We start from the raw sequence: 19056 nt of genomic DNA, 5'->3' as shown, positions 1-19056 counted from the left end.
TACCCACTATTCAAATCAATCTTTCTGAAGTACCTTGCTCTATAAAACAATCCACAATATCATCTATCCTAGGAAATGAAAGCCTATATTTCATTGTTGTCTTATTTATAGCTTAAGAATTAATGCACATTCTACATTATTTGTTATTTTTAGGTGCCAATACAATAGATACAACAAAGGACTCAAACTTTCTCTAATTAGACCCTTATCAAGTAATTATTTCACTTCTCTATTTAGTTCTTCATTTTTAATAGGTGTTAGTGGTGTAGGAGCACCACACTCACCCAATCAAGAAATGTAGACTATGAAGACCACATGGAAATCCAATAGATATTAGGAAAATGGAATGCATCATCAAGGTCAAAAATTCAATTGGAAGATCTTAGCACCTATTATGGGCTTCAAAAAGTGTAGTATTGTGTTAAATTTGTAATGTCTTCAATGGATCCATTTTATGTTTGTAACATCTCCATAAGGATCAATAGTTTGATTGTAATGAACCAATGATGTCCAATTATCAGATAATGTTTGAAGGAGCATAGAATGGGCATGAAATAGGTCTAGATCTTTAAGGTATAATTAGAAAGGTTAGGTATTCAAATAAAGCCTTTTGTTATTTAAAATTCAAATATTTAAATAAGTAATGACTAGTTCAAAAAGAGAGGGAAGTTTATTTGTGACGGTTTTAAACTCAAATATTCAACTCAATGATTAATTTGGTTGAATTAGTTGTTTTTGGGAGTCTTATATATGTGAAGGAGTCTCTGTATGGGTAGAGGATAGGAATTGGTGTGTGCAGGCTTGCAATAGTAAACAATAAATAAAAAATCTTAATTTTTTGCAATTCCTTAATTCTTTGGAGTTTGTGTTGATCTATTGGAGAATCATATGATTGAAAAGAGTTTCTTGACCTATTGTAGTTGCTAGTCAATGAATTTCATATTGTTTTGAATTCACTGTTGTGCTAGTTGATTAATTGTAATCTCTTTAATTATTTTATTGCTACAGTAGGGTTTTAGAATTAATGAAGACCATTCCATGAATATAAAGGCCTAATGTTCATGGAAGGTAATTGTTTAACATGTACTCTATTTTATTAACCAAACAAATATAGATCTGTGGGAAATGGGTGTGATCATAATGTAGAATTGAAAGAAAAGCTGTGAAAATGGATGCTATGTATAGAAATGGCTAATCTAGCAAAGAAAAGGTTATATTTTGTGTTTGGGAACATTGTATAATGTTCATTTGATGGTGAACCCATCATCAATTTGGTTTAGAAGTGTGTGGAACCTGAAGATTGAGGAAGCCCTAGAAAATAAGGGTTTGAAGAAAAATTTGGGGGTTTTGCATTTACAGGGCACTGGAGTCTAATTCATTTGGGATTTTGGAAATTTAAGACATAAATAGGCATTTTCCAAGAGTTAGGATTGATAGGAGGTCATCAGAGGGTACTTCCTTCATTACTTTGAGCAATTTTGTGTATTGAAATAGGGTACTTGTTAGGTTTAGTAGTGCTTGTCCAAAGTAGTCATATAAAAGTTTTTGATATGTTATGGAACTCTATAAAGGGTGTTTGTAAATGATAATGTTTGATCAAGTGTTTTTAGAAAATCCAAAGTTATTTCCACTCCAAGTCTATTGTAGGGATTTTAAACAACCTTTTAGGCATTTTTGGGTCAATTTGTGAGATTTTCTTGAATTGGGAAGTGGAAATTGAAGTCAAAGCCTTAGAATCCCTTGAATTCAAGTAATTAGGAGTTTGTAAGATCACAATCATAAATTGGAAGTATTGTAGAAGGCTTTAGCAAGTCAGGTTCCTGAAGCATTAGAGGTTTTTGGGTAGGCCAAGTGCCTAAACCTTTGAAATTTCTAAATTCTCATTGTGTTTTGAAGACCACCACTCTTCCCTGTGCATCAGTTAGCCTATGGGGTGCTTTATTAGGAAAACTAGCTCCAGGTATAAAATGCATACAATGATTAATAATTATTATAGGAGACAAACCACCTAGTACATTATCATAAATAATACCTTGAAATTTAGTCAACAAAGATTTAATCTTATGTGTGTGCTCAAGTTCATCTTGTTTCTTAGTCCTAGAAAGTAAATTAAAACAAACATTTTGTTCCTTCACATTCTTAACAAATTTATTCCCTTTAACCAAACATACTCTTACTATGGTACAATGATTCTCATTAGGTTTCTCTACCAAAGGAAACAATAATTTTTTCTTCCCATTAACCCAAATTGTATTATGATTCAATCTACAATCATGCAAAGCTTGTCTATCATACTACCAAGGTCTATTCAATGGAAATGAAAAAAAATCCCAATCTTGAATTTAACAAGGAATTGTTCACTTATCAACAACTTATGCTCATTTTTTATCCAAAAAAATATGATAGGGCTTAGGGTGTCTCAATCTCTACAATTGTAATTTTTTAACCAACTCCTCTAATGCCAAGTTATCCAAACTACCACTCTCAATGACAACTTTACAATTTTTTCTTTCAATCTTACATCTAGTTTTTTGAATAATTGTTTTCTCAAAATAGGCTCTTCATTGGTCTCCTAATTCCACATGATTCTTCTTATTATTAGGTTATCACCATTCTCAGACTCATTGGGTGATTTAACAACTTCTTCACATGCTAAATAACTTTTGATGCTCTACATTGAAAGGCTCTATGTCCTTCTCCACACTTGAAAAAAGTATGCTAAAACCTATATATCTCTTCTCTCTTATCATTATTATCATTCTTGGAATAAGCAATATATATACCTCTATGGTAATTACTTCTCTTACTAGCATGTTCCTCTTTCCCTTCTATTTTACCCTTGTCCTGCATTGTGTTGTCAGTTCTTCTACTTTCTCCATAGATTTTTTCTATTTTTCTTTGAAACCTACCACCTTTTTCTCTTTGTCTCAGATCATGTTTCTTTGCTAATATCTCTTCATCCTTTAGGGAATAATGATATGGTTCTTCCACTCTATCCAACTTAACAAAGCTAATCTCATCCTTAATTTATGTCCTCAAACTATTTAGGTATCTAGTAACTTTCTCAACCTCATCATTCACACATCCATATTTGATGTCTAGTTTGTAAAATTATTTAGTATATTCTTTCATAGTCATATCCTTTTGTCTTCAATTTTGCATTCTTCTCAAAAAATTAACTTGGTAATCTATAGGAAGGAACTTATTCTTCATCTTGCAAATCATCTTTTCCTATATCTTGATCTTTTTTTCCCCTCTTCTCAACCTTTCAATTTGAAAATGATCCCATCAAAGTGAAGTATAACCCCTGAACTTAGAGACAACTATTTTTACCTTTCTATTCTTAGGGATACTTTCATACTCAAATAATTTATCCATTTTAGAAATTAATCCAATACTACATGAGTCTCAAGCCTTCCATCTCAACAAGAAACTTCAATAGTAGTTCTAGATTTTTACCTAGAAGAAACTCTTAGAAACATCTCCCCACCTTGTTTAACTTTAGGTTTAGGATTAGGATTAGATACCACTTCTTCATTATCACTACCATCCTCAAGATGTACACCTTTTCTTAGGGCTATCTCAATAGCTTCAAGTCTAGCTATAATCTATCTCAACATATCCATAATTTAATTATCTGCATTTTCTCTACCTCAAACTATTGATAATAGTTCCTATAAGAAATACAACCTTTTGCAAGTTATAGGCTATATTTCAAATCTACCACCCTAAAACCAATGAAATTAAAGTTCTCCATGATCCTAAACTTACAAGGAAATATAATCTTAGTCTGATACCACTTGATGTAAGGTAGGTAAGGGAAAGGACACAATTCTAGTCTACTAACAACTTTCCAAGTACATAGGGAAGAAACCATAGATCCAACATCAAAGAACCAACTTTTTTCATGAAAATATAATAATTGATTAGACAACTTTCATGATAAAATGGACATGCTAGGCTATAAGGCCTTCCTAGTTGTGACTTGCACAAAGAATTACAATATTAGAGCTTAATTCTTATTGTCTTGATACATTCATATATTTATTATACCTCCAAAAAATTACTTTCCTAATTCTTATATAAGCCCTTATGTATCTAGCAAGACCACATGTTGGCCTATTAGGCAATTAATTACAAAATAGGTCCTGCCTTGGAGGAGAAAACAAAAGAACCAAGAAATGACCAAAAGAGAATCCATGCTCTTAAGGATTGGTCCACACATGATCTAAGAGACATTCCTCAACTATGCAAGATGTAACATAATCATAGGAAACTACACTAAAAGAAACTCCACACTTTGTTGGATGAACTAAAAGGGAAAAGAAAGACAAACAAAACCCCATGCCCAAAGAACATTATATTTTGTGCACTTAGGGTAAGTATCAACAATGGGTCCATATTAAGATTCCAACTACACAAAAATTGAAACCATGAGAATAAATTATCACTCCTTGAAAAATAAATTGGTACATAAAACAAAGATTGGCCATTGACCCAAGATGCTCTTGCATTATCATGGGTCTTTGGATCATGTTTATCTATAGAGATTTCATCATTTATATTGGATTTTATCCTTAAGGATCAAGTGTGACGTAGTCCATGTATAATTTTGACCCTTGTTATAGACCTTGATGCTTGTGCACTACCCTTGTTGTACCTCTCTTGAATGAGTTGGTTGGTGTAGATGCACCACTAGCATATTAGGGTTGGGTGAGTATTTATATGGTTAGTATAATTATGAGTTTTCCCAACTCATCATGGGATGACTTAGTATGAAGGTTGAGAGATTCTCCCTTATATTCCTTACACTATATTTTTATCTCCTTATGAATATATCCTTATAATGCTACCTTGATCAAATTTCTCTTTAGTGGTTGACTCGGAGTTAGAGTTTTAGTAGTAGGATAGTCTAGCATTCCTAACATGTGGCTAGATGGAAATAGTATCTTTGGATACATTTTACCATCTTTTGAGTTGGCATGAAGTAAGTATAACATTTTATTCCCTAATGGAGTTGTTATAACTTTTTTGGAATACAATATCTTGTCTAGATGGGTTAATGACCCTAGTTCCCAGTGATAATTAATATTTCTATACCATAGAGATCATTTTGATTTTATGCTTGGTGGATAGGTTGTTGAGAGTATTCATTCACAATGAAGGAGTAAACTATGGAGCCTCTTAGATGTGAGTGCTCTTTGTACATTTATATCTTCTCTTTCCCTAAGATGGATGTACCATCCCTCAAAAGAGTGCTATTTTGGAAAAGAATCTTTAACATTCATGTTTTGAGGGTGAGGTTTCTTAGATTGAAGAATGCTCATGTTTTTCATGGTAGTATTCTTGGGTGTTTTGGGATGGTTATGCCCTTTGACTCCAATTTAGTCTAGAAATTCCTAGAGTTTTGACCTTGGATAATAGTCACTTGGTGGGTGCATGTTTTAGTTGGGCACTTATTATGGGGTAGAGTGACTTGTTCCTTGCCTTGTAGTGTCAATTCAAAGCTAGAGGATTTTGCCAATCACATAGGAAGCTCCTTCCTGAAGGACCTTGTGTCGATGTGAAACCTATTCTCTTTTGGTTGACCTATTTGGGGGTTGAGAAGATGCTTTACAAGTGTTGGAGTGATTTGGTTTGAATTGTGAAGAATTCAATTAGGTTTTCTTGATTTTTTCTCATTTTTATTCTTCTCTTGGTGTCTTTGGTTTCTATTCTTGGATTGTAGGCTTTTAAGAGTAAGCCTAGTATTTGGGGGGTTTAATGTAGTGCCTCTCCCATTTGATTTCTATAAGTCATCTTGATGGATGAAACCTTGTTGTTCTTTCTTTCTAAATGTTTATGCTAGGACCCATGAGTGGTATACACCCTTGGGGTGATTGGATTTATGTTTTTGTTTCAATTGGATTACTTATGCTTATGCCTAGTTTCTGAGATTATGATGTATTTAGATGGTTTCATTAAGATTTGCAATACTGGGTACTTGAATTGATCTAGTATCATGATGTTGTTTCGTGATTACCCTAGGATATGAATAATAGGTTCACTAAGTTATTTGTCTTGCAACACTTGACTTGGTTCTTGCAATGATTTTTATGAATGTAGTTTGACCCATGGTGACTTTATGTTTATGGTGCAACTTATGACGTTGAGTAATATTTTTATTTCCATTAATAAATGTTTAAAACAATTAAAAAATGATTTATCTGTATTAGACTCATTGGGTTATTGTGCTACTGATAATTACCTTATTTGTTTAGTAAATTTATTTAGAATAACCTATTTAAATTATTGTTTAAATAAAATTAATTAGATGCTTAAATTATATACTTATATGTACTTGTTTCTTCAACTAAAAAATATTGTTCATCTACACTTGGTTGTGTTCATTTACTATGCACAACTTATATCCAAGATTTATTTGAAAAGTATGACTATTAATACTTATATGAATGAGTGTTAATTTTTTTGATTTTTTTGTTCAATTTTTGGGTATTTTTGACATTGTCTCATTTTGCATGCCATATAGTTTCACAAGTTTATGTATTTGGCTTAATTAGAGATCTAATTTTTTATCCCTCACCTCAATGATTAGGATCATGGAATGAGAATGGTTATGGAGATTATGGGGTACTTTATTTCCCAATTTGAAATTGTGTCTTCATATTGATTAATATGATCTTACATCTTTTGCACAATTTGCTAGATTTGGTTTGAGCCTATTTTGTGAATTTTTTTGGACCCATAACATTGTGACCATATTTTAGAGTTGGGGTTTTAATTTCATTGTTATCTAAGAAGTTTAAATTTTGATCTTCTTGGCTTGTGGAAATGAATTGTATTCCATGTATCATTTCTTTTTTTTCTTCTACTTCATATACATTTAGATTTTTGTAGAATCTATACTCCTAGATTAAGGTTGACTAAGTGATTTTATGAGACATGGTGATTTATTTTTTCATTGAGATTCATGTCATATCCATACTCCTAGATATAGGATGGTTGAGTGAGATAAATATACTTGTACCATTATTGAATTTATTATATCCAACCCTTGCATTGAGATTATGTGATTCAATTCATTAAGTTGGTTGTTCCCAAACATGAGCCCATGCACATGCATATGATGAGATCTTGCGAGACATGAGCTCCTGGATGTAGGTCAGTTGAGAGATTATTTATTTGGAAGTTTTATTGGAACTTGCATTGTGTATAGATAATCATCCTATGATGAGTATGGCTATATAGGGTAGATGTGTGAAGTGGCTTCTCTCATATACCCCAAGTCTAGAAGAAGTTTGACAAGCTAATGTGAAGTAGTTTTAATCAATCAATAACCAAATAAATGAATGGATGATAAAACTTAATGATAAGATAAGTGAAGACCTATATGGTTGGCCTTTGGGTCTGAGGGTGTGTGCCTATTGTAATCACCCAAAAATGGTCATCAAGACTATTACCCCCTTTCTATCATTTTTGCATAATTTTATTAATCACTTATCTTTGATCAAATCCTCCTTTTATATATTCAATTATAACCTATGGTTTGACCACTTTATCCTAAGTATTTTATTGAATTGAAAGAACATGCTTCCTTTTAATTAAATAAAAATCCCCACTTCCCACTTATTCTAAGTGTGCACATATAAAACATTATTCCAATTTAAAAATGAAAGAAAAGGCATTTTTTCTACACATGAATGCATGATTTTCTATGTGAGAGGAATCTTCTAATTTTAAAATAACTTTAATTCTCCTCTACACATTTCAAACCCTCTCAAAAATCAACTATTTATTGTGATTGGTGGAGATGCTTGTGCAAATAGATCATTCAAGATGCATTCTCTTTCCTTGATTAAAGCTCTCTTGGATTTTAGTATCAATTGTCCATTTTTCTTTAAAAGAGAGGGCTATTTCCTCATTCTCTAATCTTAGGTCTCTCATGCTAACCTTATGTTGCATGATTTCTAGGTGCTTTTGGAGCTTTTTGAGACTTGGAGCATTCTTGTATTTTGGAATTTTATCTTAGATTATTTTCCTTTATGCTTTAGCTTAGTTGTTTTTGTTTGCTATTGCATTTCATTTAGTTTAGATCTTGCATTTTCGTTGCATTCATTGTGATTCTTGGATGTTAGCACTCTTGCTCTCATATTTGAATCTCTCATTCTATGGTGCACCTTGCAAGATATCTTGGTTCATTTGAGAGCCACCATTTCACTACTTGCACCTTTGCACATCATAGATAGAGAGTTGTAATCTTCCTCTTGAGATGCCCTCTTTCATGGGTATTCTTGAGAATAATGGTTTATAGAAGTGTGATACATTTTGTACACCCATTTTTGGCACCCACCATAGGGCTAGAATGAAATTTCTAGCTCTATTTTCTTGTTTGCATTCTCATTTTAAAATTTTTTACATAAAATTATTGGATCTAATCAAGTTTTTTTGTACAGTTCTCTCTTTAGTTTTAAGGCCTACCTTAGGTTTTTAAATATTTTTATCATATCTCCTAAACCACTTGGAGTTTGGATCTGATATTTTTTAAGCATGTTGGGAACGCATATAAGATGTCTCAATCCAATTTTCAAAGTTTTTTGAGAGGATTTGCATTAGTTATAAGTTTTTCTTTATTTTTCATAATGAATTATTTCTGGTCACAAATTAGAGAATTTTTTGGAAAAATCTACATTTTTGAAAATTTCTAATAATTCTAAATGGTTTTTTTTTTTTTTTTTGAATTTGGATCTCATATTAGGGCTCAATAATTCAATTTGGAAAATATGGTCCATTTTGACAAAATCAGTCCCTAGGGCACGAATTAAGAAATGTTTCTAAATTTCTTGCATTTTTGGAAATCTATCTAGTTTTTAGTAGGGGTCTCTTCTTTGTATTTCTATTTTTGTAGCCAAAATAATAGAAAACAAATCAAATTTTGTTGACTAGGTCAAAAGTAAAAAATAAAAAAGAGAGCATTTGGTGGTTAGCTTGCACATAGTTCAATGCATTATATGACTTCTCATTTCATTTGGAATCAACTAGTTCAATGTATTTCATTTGAATTTTCCTTTTTCTTCATGATTTTATGCACTTGATTTAAGCTTGTGAAGGCAACTTGGAGGTCAAAGGAACAAAAAATGGCAAAATTTGGAAAGTGTAAAATCAAGGCACACCCATTCCAAACCTTTTTATTTGAATTGTAGATATTGATAATTGTCTTATTTTTTATTGTAAAATAATTTCTTTCTTTTGGTCAACTTGTTTGGTGTGTCTTCCCAACATTGAAAAAATGACTTAAAATTAATCATTCACACTTGAATTTGGGCTTAAAAATGAACCCATTTGTCTTTGAATTCCCAAGGTTTTCTTATTAATATTTTCTTCTTGCATAATTTTTAAGGAGTTTGAAGGGAACATATATAAGGTATCTTACTTTTATTTTTAGGGGGGCTGCCTAGAGAAGTGATCACTCTAGGGGACAACCTTAATTCCCATGTTCTGATAGGGTATAAATAGCATGGCTTGAATATAAAGACAAGCCTCTTAGAAGTAGAATATTTCCAATCTTGGATAAGACCCAAAGAAATTTCTACCTTTAAGAACTAAAGGTGAATATTGGGTTACCATTTCCTCTTGGTTGTGTGGTAATATTCTCTTTCATCTACAAATTTGGGCCTCACATACCTTTTGTATATTGAGGAAATCCCTTAGTTGAGCTCACACATCCTTATAGAAACTTTAATAGGTTATTAGTATGTTTGATGCACTTGAATGTTTAAAACCTTCCCCACTTGGAAAAATGGGGACACATCAATCAAATTGAGCCTTAGGAATTTTTCCTCTTGTTTGCTTTTATTGTGTGTTTTTATTCAAAAAAATCACAAAATTATAAAACTTCAAAAACACAAAACAACAAAAAAACTCAAAAACTCAAAAAAAAAAGTCCAAAACATTTTTCTCCAAGTCAAAACATCAAGTCTATACATTTTTCTTGTGTTTCTTACTAGGGGGAGTTTCATCACGTGACTTTACTTTATTATATCTCTAGTGCTTGAACTTTGTTAAAATGTCTCTTTGGTCTTTACACTCTTGGTATTTTTCCCCTTCTTTGTCTATGTCAACCTACTAGGACCTTCTTTTGTGCTGAATTGGTTACCTTGATCTCTTGAATATACTCTTTGATTGGGAAAGTTGTTCACTTGTCATCTCTCTTGCTTTATCTACTTTTTTACTTGGGTTTCTTTCCTAGCACTTGACTTGAGTTGCTAGTGTCATAAGCTTATTTGACAATTTTCTTGACAAGTCACTCATTCATTACTACCTCTTTTTGACAAGTGACACTCTACCTCTCTAGTTTGGACATCAAGTTATCTTGTGTCACCTTAGTAGTTTCCTCTAGCCTCCTTTATGCTTGATTTTATATCTACTATTATGATCTTCAAACCTTGTGCTACCAAACCTCAAGCAAGTCTATATGATCATGAGTTCTTCTATTCCACTAAAGAGTTTCAAGATATATATGCTCATACAAGGAGCTATAAGAAAAATATGATCTTTATTACCTTCATCTCACTATGTACATGATAGAAATGAAGTTTAAACTTGAGAAAAAGGTTAGAGGAAATAATAACATCCTCAAATGAATCTTCCTTTAGATCTTTACATGAATATTAGTTATCTTCTTTGAGGCCTACCTATTCTACTTCAAGACATCAATTGTCTTTATCTTCTAGATCCAAAGACCTCTTTAGAGAGCAAACAAGTAACAGGTCCTTGGAACATATGCCAAACTTTCATGACAAGCCTATCTTTGACCAACACAATGAAGATATGGATGCATTCTATTCACTTAAAAAGCAACAAAATTATTCTAGAAATACATTTGAGAGAACTTTTAGTCCCTTGCAAGATTTTGATGATGACATTTTGCAATCACTTCTTGGCACTAAGCTCATCACATTTCCTGAGTCTAGCTCAAATGGAAACCCATTCTTGGATATTTATTGTGCTTATCATTGACATAATGAGAATAGTACTAGATATTGCATTGAGATGAAACATAAAGTCCAAGATCCTATTTATGATGGGATTGTTGATACGTCTCATGACTCATGTGACGAGGATGCTTCTCTTGAAGAAGATCATGTTGATGAACCTATGTCTAATAATGGTCTCCTTAAACCCCTACTTCTTCCAACACTCATGAACTTCCTCAAACTTCAAATATTTTCAACATATATCCATAAAATAAATAACCTAATGATTTTTTATTGGCTATGCATACCCTAAAGGGCTAACTCTAAAAGAAACTCAAACTAATCTTCACTTGGCTATAAACATTTTCCATAATACTAAGACTAAAGATCCTAAACCTTCATGAAAATCTATTCCTACTATTCTCACTTCAACTAGTCCTTTGTTAACTCTTCAAGGTCCTATCATGAAAACCTCACATTCTCCCTTGTCCTTAGAAGTGGCTCCATGTCAAGAGGACTCTTAAAAATCTAAAGTTATAAATGACAAGAAAGATCAAGATCAAGCACTATTTCATATCCTTCAAGATTTCCCCCCTCTATGTCCTATCTCTTACTCACCTCTTAAGTATGATGATGATACCACTTCCACTATCTCCATTAAGCTTTTTAATAACCATGAGAAAATTTCTATGCCTATGCTATCCAAAGAAATTTGTCAAGATCAAAGTATCCCCTCTTGTTCTACTTCATATCCACTTTACAACTATGCTCAAGCTTCAAATGATCCTGTCAAAGGTATTTCTCCTATCAAAGCTACTCATGAGTCTATTTATGGTCTTGGCCATATTTCTCACTCTAAAGATGCTAATATCCCTATTCATTATCCTATTGCATATCCTAAATCTATCCTTAGTCCTTATTCATCAAAGATAAAACCTTCAAACCTTCCTTCCATATTGGGTCGTTATGTTCCTTCATCTCCTTCATTTTACACTCCTAACTCTCCCATTATGCCTCAAGATCAGCAAAGATACTCATCCTTGAACCCTTCACATTCACCTTTTCATCTAAACCATTCATATCTTCCTTATTCATCCACAAGTCCAAGTCTTCTAGAAGAAATTTGGATGATCAATTTATGAATAAAAACAAGAATCCATTTACAAATAAATATCACTATGTCTCATCTAATATACATGTGAATGAAAATAAAGAAAAAACATTCAAGAGATCACAAAGATCCACTAGCTAAAGAGCTAAATCAAAAGAAATATGGGCTCCTAAATCCATTATTGAATAAATGCACTCTAAAACTTCCAAAGGAAAAGACAAAGACAAATCTATATGGATTTCCAATTCTCTTTTGAAAGACTTGAAACTTGAAAATAAATCAAAGTTGACATTCAAGCTTCCAAAGGCTTCCACTTCATCTTCTTCTAAAAATCTTCCTAAAGCTATTTTGAATTCTTCAACTTCATACATCCAAACCTCAATCTATATACTCCATGATCCCTTCTTCATTCCATCACCCTTTAAGGTGTGTGTTTTTGTTGATCTTTCCCACTTTTTCACCTACCTTTATGAAATCCTTTCAATCCTACACTTACCTACTAGCCATATTCCTTCTAGCTTTCCAAGGTTCATATGAGCTCTTATCCTCCATACTCTTTTTCTACTACCATCTCTCTTCCATCACCCTATAGAATCTTTGAGCACACCTTTCTATGGTCTTGGCTTGTCATGACTTATCCTTCCTATAGGAGCACTATCCAAATTTTTAAAACTTGAATTCTTTATATAAAAAATGGAAAAAGTGTCTTGGTGAAAAATTGGTAAATAGACATCTTGGTAGCAAAAGTAAAGAGAAATAAATCCATCCTAGGGTGAAAATCATTTCTTTTGGTGCCTTAGATAAGTACCATGATCAAAACCTAGAAAACAAGAGTCATGTGTAATTCTTCCATAATCCACCTATTCCCTCTTCTCTCTTTGATCTTGATAATGTTGAGCTACCCTTGCATATTGAATATCTTATCTATCATCTTCCCTATTTTTCTTTCTTATTCACTCATAGCCTTCATATCTAGATTTATTATTATTACTCTATCCCATCACTATCCTATCTAATTAACCTCTTGGTCTTGATCACAAAAAGAAAAATATGGTTCACATAAGCTTCTTGAAATATCCACTCTTTTGGGCTATACAATTTCATGACATCATTTCATTATCCCATTGTTAGGATTAAACCTCAGATTGAAATAACAATTACATGCAAATATAACTAATGAAAAATAATAATAGATCACATAGAAAAGAACACAAGACACCAAGATTTAATGTGGTTCACCCAATCCGTAGGCTACATCCACCAAATAGAAAGTCCAATATTATTATGATCTAGTGATTACAAATTGATTACAATTTGTAATCCCTTACAGCTCAATACCACCACAAGAACCAATTTTTGCATCACTCACAATGAAACAATCCCTAACCCTAAGCCCGTTTATACAAGTATTTTTTCCACTTTAGGGTTACAACATGTGATCCATAAATTGGTGAATACTAGCCCAAACTTTAGTGGTAAATTAGCAAATAGTACCAAATGATAGTACTTCCCTAATTAGTCACCACAAACTAACAATCGCCCACTTGGGAACTAATCAAACTCCACACTAGACAACAATCTCCCACTTGGAGACTAATCTTGTAGCAATACCACTACCATATGGGGCTCCCACTGGATCAAACCACCCTAGAATTTCCTATTCTTTTATTCTTGTTTAGTCTAGAAGACCAATCGAAGCTAAAGAAGAATTCAACTTCTCCCTTGTCACTACCTTTGTAAACATATCTATGGGATTGTCATATGTATGCATCTTATCTAACTTTAACTATCCATCATCCAAAACTAAAGATAGATACTAACAAATATAAACTAGGGAAGCCAATGACTGAAGCCCCGGTGAAAGGTGGGCTATTGAATTGCCATAGAATTGTAGGGGGTTGTTTCTAGGGATTTTCTTTGGTCAAATGAAATGGTACCACAACTATATGTGTTTCTTTTTTGAATGTAGAGCTGAATTCTTTGTAAGATGAATGGCACTTTGACTATTTGTAAAAAAATAATTATCCCTCTAATGGTGTCCCAATTATTCCAAGAAGAACTGAAGCCATATCATCTCCTTGGCTACCTTTGTAGCAGCAACATACTATGCCTCAGTAGTGGATAAAGCATTAACCTTCTGTAACCTAGAAACCCAACTCACCATTGCCCCACCAATAGTAAATACATAACCTATAGTACTCCACCTAGTATCAATATCTCCTGCCAAATCTAAGTCAACATAGACTTGTAAGTCAGTAATAGAGCTTCCAAAGTGTTAAAAATTACTAGATGTTCCTCTCAAATATCTAAGAATCCATTTTACTACATTCCAATGCTCAATTCCTGGATGACTCATATACTTGATAATGACTCCCATTGCATGTGTAATATCTAGCCTTGTACATACCATAGCATACATCAAGCTTCCTACAACTAAAGCATAGGGTACCTTGGACATCTTATCCTCCTCTTCTTGTGTCTTAGGATGCATCTTCTTAGTCAACTTCAAATGACTAGGTAAACTTGTGCTAGCAACTTTAGCATTCTCCATAGAGAAACATTGCAACACCTTCTCAACATAATGAAATAGAGATAGCATCAATTTCTTGTGATTCTTATCTCTACAAATCTTCATACCAGGGATTTTTTTGCTGCCCCCAAATCCTTCATAAAAAATATACGTGCTAACTAGCATTTCAACCCCTTAATATGATCCATGTTAGACCCAAGTACAGGCATATCATTAACATATAAACATAAAATAATGTAGCTATCATCATCCAACCTCCTAATAAAAACACAATGATTTGAATGAAACCTTCTATATCCATGCTCATGCATAAAACTATCAAATTTCAAATACCATTGCTGATGTGCTTGCTTCAAGCCATATAAACTTTTTTTCAATCTATACACTAAGTTCTCCTTACCTTTGACCTCAAATCCTCATGGCTAAGCCATATATATCTCTTCATCCAAATCACCATGAAGGAAGGTTGTTTTAACATCAAGCTAATTTAAATGCAAATCTTCAGTAGCCACAATACTTAAAACAGTATGGATAGAAATCATTTTAACAACAGGATAAAATATCTCATCAAAATCAATGCCTTTTTTTTATGCAAATCCTTTTACAACTAACCTGGCTTTAATTATTTTCTTACCTCCATCCTCTTCTTTTAACCTATGTTGGTCTAATTTTTTGCATGATAATTTTTCCTAATCTAGGTATAAAAAATCAGATTTGAGTCCATTGTTAGAGCCTAGGGTTTTTGGTTTTTGGTCTTGCAGTTTTGATACACTTTGAAAAATCTTTGTTGAACCCTAGGTTTTTGTTCTTTTTGAATTTATCCAGCACGAAATCTTTTAAAAGTGTGAATATTCTTTTCCTGCTTAATTTTGAAGTCATGCTAAGTACCTTTTTCAAAGACTTTCTCACCGTCTAATCTTGGTTAGATCCACAACTCTCACATCATTGTTATAACAAAGTGCAAGGTTGTTTCCCATTGTGACATAGTGATTGCTAGAAAGTTGAGTTACAGTATCAAAAAGTGAAAGCCAACACTAGAAAGGTGTATTATCTTGGAAGGGATTCACTCATTTAATTCATGATAGAGTCATCAATGTCAGAGAAGATAGACATGGAGCAAGTTGCAAGTGGTGTCACCGAAACTCAAATTTTTCAATGAGCCACTATGTCATGATTAGAAAATCTATGAGCCTTGCTACTAGCGATGTAGCAACTAACTAGAAAATGAAGAAAGTGGTAACCTTTAAAATTGATGGTGATAGTGGGATTCCCACATAATATCATAAATGTGCATGTTCACTATTTTGATAGCAATACTAATTATTAGTGTGATTATGATTGACATATCATCTTTTCTCTATCACTAGAGTACAGTTCTCACCAGAGGTCACTATGTTGTGACTGAGAAATCATTGTGCCTTGCCAGTAGCAACATAGTGATTGGCTAAATAATACAAGGGATGATGCTCTTTTGAAATGGGCAATAATTATGAAGATTCCAAGGAAGATATTCTAGAAAGTGTGCTTTTATTTCTGTGTTAGTCATATTGATTATTTTTGCCATGTTTGAGGTTTTCCCCAACACTGGATTTTAATGGATCACTAGAAGTCACTATGTTGTGATCAGAAAGTTAATGGCTTTTGCCAGTAATGGCATAGCAACTCATTAGAATATCATAATATAAAAACAATTCCAAAAGGTGGGTCACAATGAATGTTGTGTCATAAGTGATTCATCTTCCTAGGACACAGTGGCATCCTACTAAGAATATATGCACCAAAAACTCTGAATCCATCAGAGGTTGCTATGTCATGACCGAAAAAGCTTTGTGCTTTGCTAGTAGTGATGGAGTGACTTGATTGTAAATAAGAAACATGGCAAGGCCTAGAAGACATGATGTCACAATATAGATTATAAAGTAATATATATGCCAGTGTGTCAAGATAGTTCAATGTCATCAAGAATGTAGACCCACTTCCAATTTAGATGGCAGATGAACAATGAGGATCATTGGATCAAAGGTAGATCAATGATCATTTCCAAGTTGTTATAATTAATTGTGCCTTATTTACTCAATGTGACTTGGTGACTAAGGGACCCACCATAGTTTATATGGTTGAAGTGCAAGTTCCTTGCCATTAGATCAAGTAAGATCTATGACTATCACATAGTCACTATGGAGAAGTGCTTGAAGTTTAAGGGTAGTGACATAGTGAGAAAAGCCAATGGATAGTGGACCTACCATTTTGAATTAAGAAAATGAATTAATTTTCCTTTTCTCAATCAAGGTAAGATCAAAAATTGTCACTATCTTGAATAGGTGATTTTCGCACTCTTTATGCATAGCGAGATAGTGACACATCGACATGTGTCCTCGAGGAAAAGTGGGTCCAATTTTAGATGCCAACAATGAAAGAAAGATACATGTGGAGACTTTGCATTGGTTTGACCACTAGCATGTCAAGAAGAATATGAGTCATTCCCATTTTCACTCCTGGATTGTAGGATTTTCAGAGATTAACAATGCAGATTTGAAAAGGGAAGGTGGTGCCACTCTATTTCCCTTACAGTTGATTTATGAGGTTTGAAGGCTTCGCATGTGAGAAAAAATAGAGTATATTGCAAAGGTTCTCACCATTTTTGTCTTCCATGAACAAGACTTCAAGCTTTGCAAGTAAAAGAAATCACTGAGAACATTGTGTTGAGCTTGACTAAAAGGTGAAATAGTTTCCCCAGTGTTTGCAAGATAATTGCAGAATTATAGAGAAAACAAGCAGAGATCAAGTAAGTTCCTATATACAATAATCTTTGCAGCTTTTTAATTTTTACAAATTATAGTCAAAATGCCTCCAAAGATTGTTTTCTTAGGGCAAAATGACTATTTAGCTAGAAATGTTCATGATGACTTGCTAGAATTACTCCCAGAATCCACCACCAAGACTATGCAAGTTAAGAAATTAACTTCCTTAAACCCTAGGCTAAAAATTGCAGATGGACTATATGACAAGGAGAACTAGGTTAGGGATGCAAAAACTTCTTAGACTGGTCTTGCTTTGTTCAAGAAATGGTTTTCAGAGAGGAATCTATTTTCCCCACATGCCAACATTTGGAATTTTGATTTGGGAGAGTTAGTGGTTCCTAGTGTTTTTATGGACTATGAACTTCTTGAAGCCATTGCAAAAAATTATGACCAGGAAATTAGAGTAGTAAGAAGAACTAATGGTGTGCCTCTAGTTACAATTAGTCTTGAGGAAATTAGAGAAATATCTCATCTAGAGTCATTGATAGATTATCATGTGCCAATTAATTTGCAAGAATTAGAAAAGGAATACATGGAAAAGAAGGATGTGATTAGGGGAGGTGCATTGAGGGCACATATTGACATGATTGGGAACTTTCGAGTAATCACTACATCCTCTAGGGAACCCTTTAAAAAAGAATTTTTCACTTCCCAGGTTGTAGAGACATACGAAACCTTATGTCAAGTTTTTGGTGAAGATAAAAAAAATGTCATGCTTATAAATCTCAGGTATATGATGGTTCAAATTGCTTCCTTTGGTGTAGATGTTATTTTTGATTTTGCCTCTTATTTGGCTGAAGAAATTCATACTAGCCTAATTGGAATTGTAAAGGGAAAAGTAGAAAAAACTTTTGGCCATTACTCTTTGTTGATGAACATGTTTTTGTTTAAGGGAGTGACATATTTTGGTAAAGAAATGGAGTTTAATAGAGAGCAGGATCGAGAAGCACTTCTAGTCTAGTTATGGAGTATAGATATGACCTAGTATGCAGAGAATGCTAGTTTTATCAAGTTTGATAGGTATTTCACTTCCAAGTTGAGATGCCACAATCCCACAATTCCTAAGGCACTAATGAGTCTCAGTAGGCCTATGGATAATCCAAGTGGTTTGAAAGTTTCACATAATTAGGGAGATATAATCCCATACTCTGTTTCCATTGTTATTAGAATTTATGGTTTTAAAGGAAGCCCTCAAGTGTTACCTTACCAAGTACCTTTAAAGGTAGGAATGGCTAAAGTTTTGTGGTAGTTAGGAGGATTGGAAGAAACTTATCTATTGAAAAGGTAGCTAGGGTCAATTTTCCCTACTTGTATTGTGGCCCATAAATTTCTAATTACTAAAGGGGTTGGCTCTTTTTATATAAAATTTTGGATCAATACAAAATGGTTGTTTCTCATCCCCATTTTTGTGATACTGAGGGATTTTATAATTTGACCTTCAGGTATAGAATTAAATTGGGAAAGGTAAAAAGTGATTCATATTATCCATAGGACATCATAAGAAATGAGTTCTCATTGCAAGAATATGAAACCAAAAAGGAAAAATGAAGAGTTTACTATAGGGCTTTGGAATTCATTCATTATGTTGATAAGGATTATAGTCCTCTAGATAATGCTACTATAGAGATAGATAAAATAAAT

This window comes from Cupressus sempervirens, chromosome 7 (genome assembly GCF_028749045.1).
Source record: "Cupressus sempervirens isolate cs-2001-9-10 chromosome 7, ASM2874904v1, whole genome shotgun sequence".
In the NCBI taxonomy this organism is placed as follows: domain Eukaryota; kingdom Viridiplantae; phylum Streptophyta; class Pinopsida; order Cupressales; family Cupressaceae; genus Cupressus; species Cupressus sempervirens.
This window is presented reverse-complemented; position numbering follows the sequence as displayed.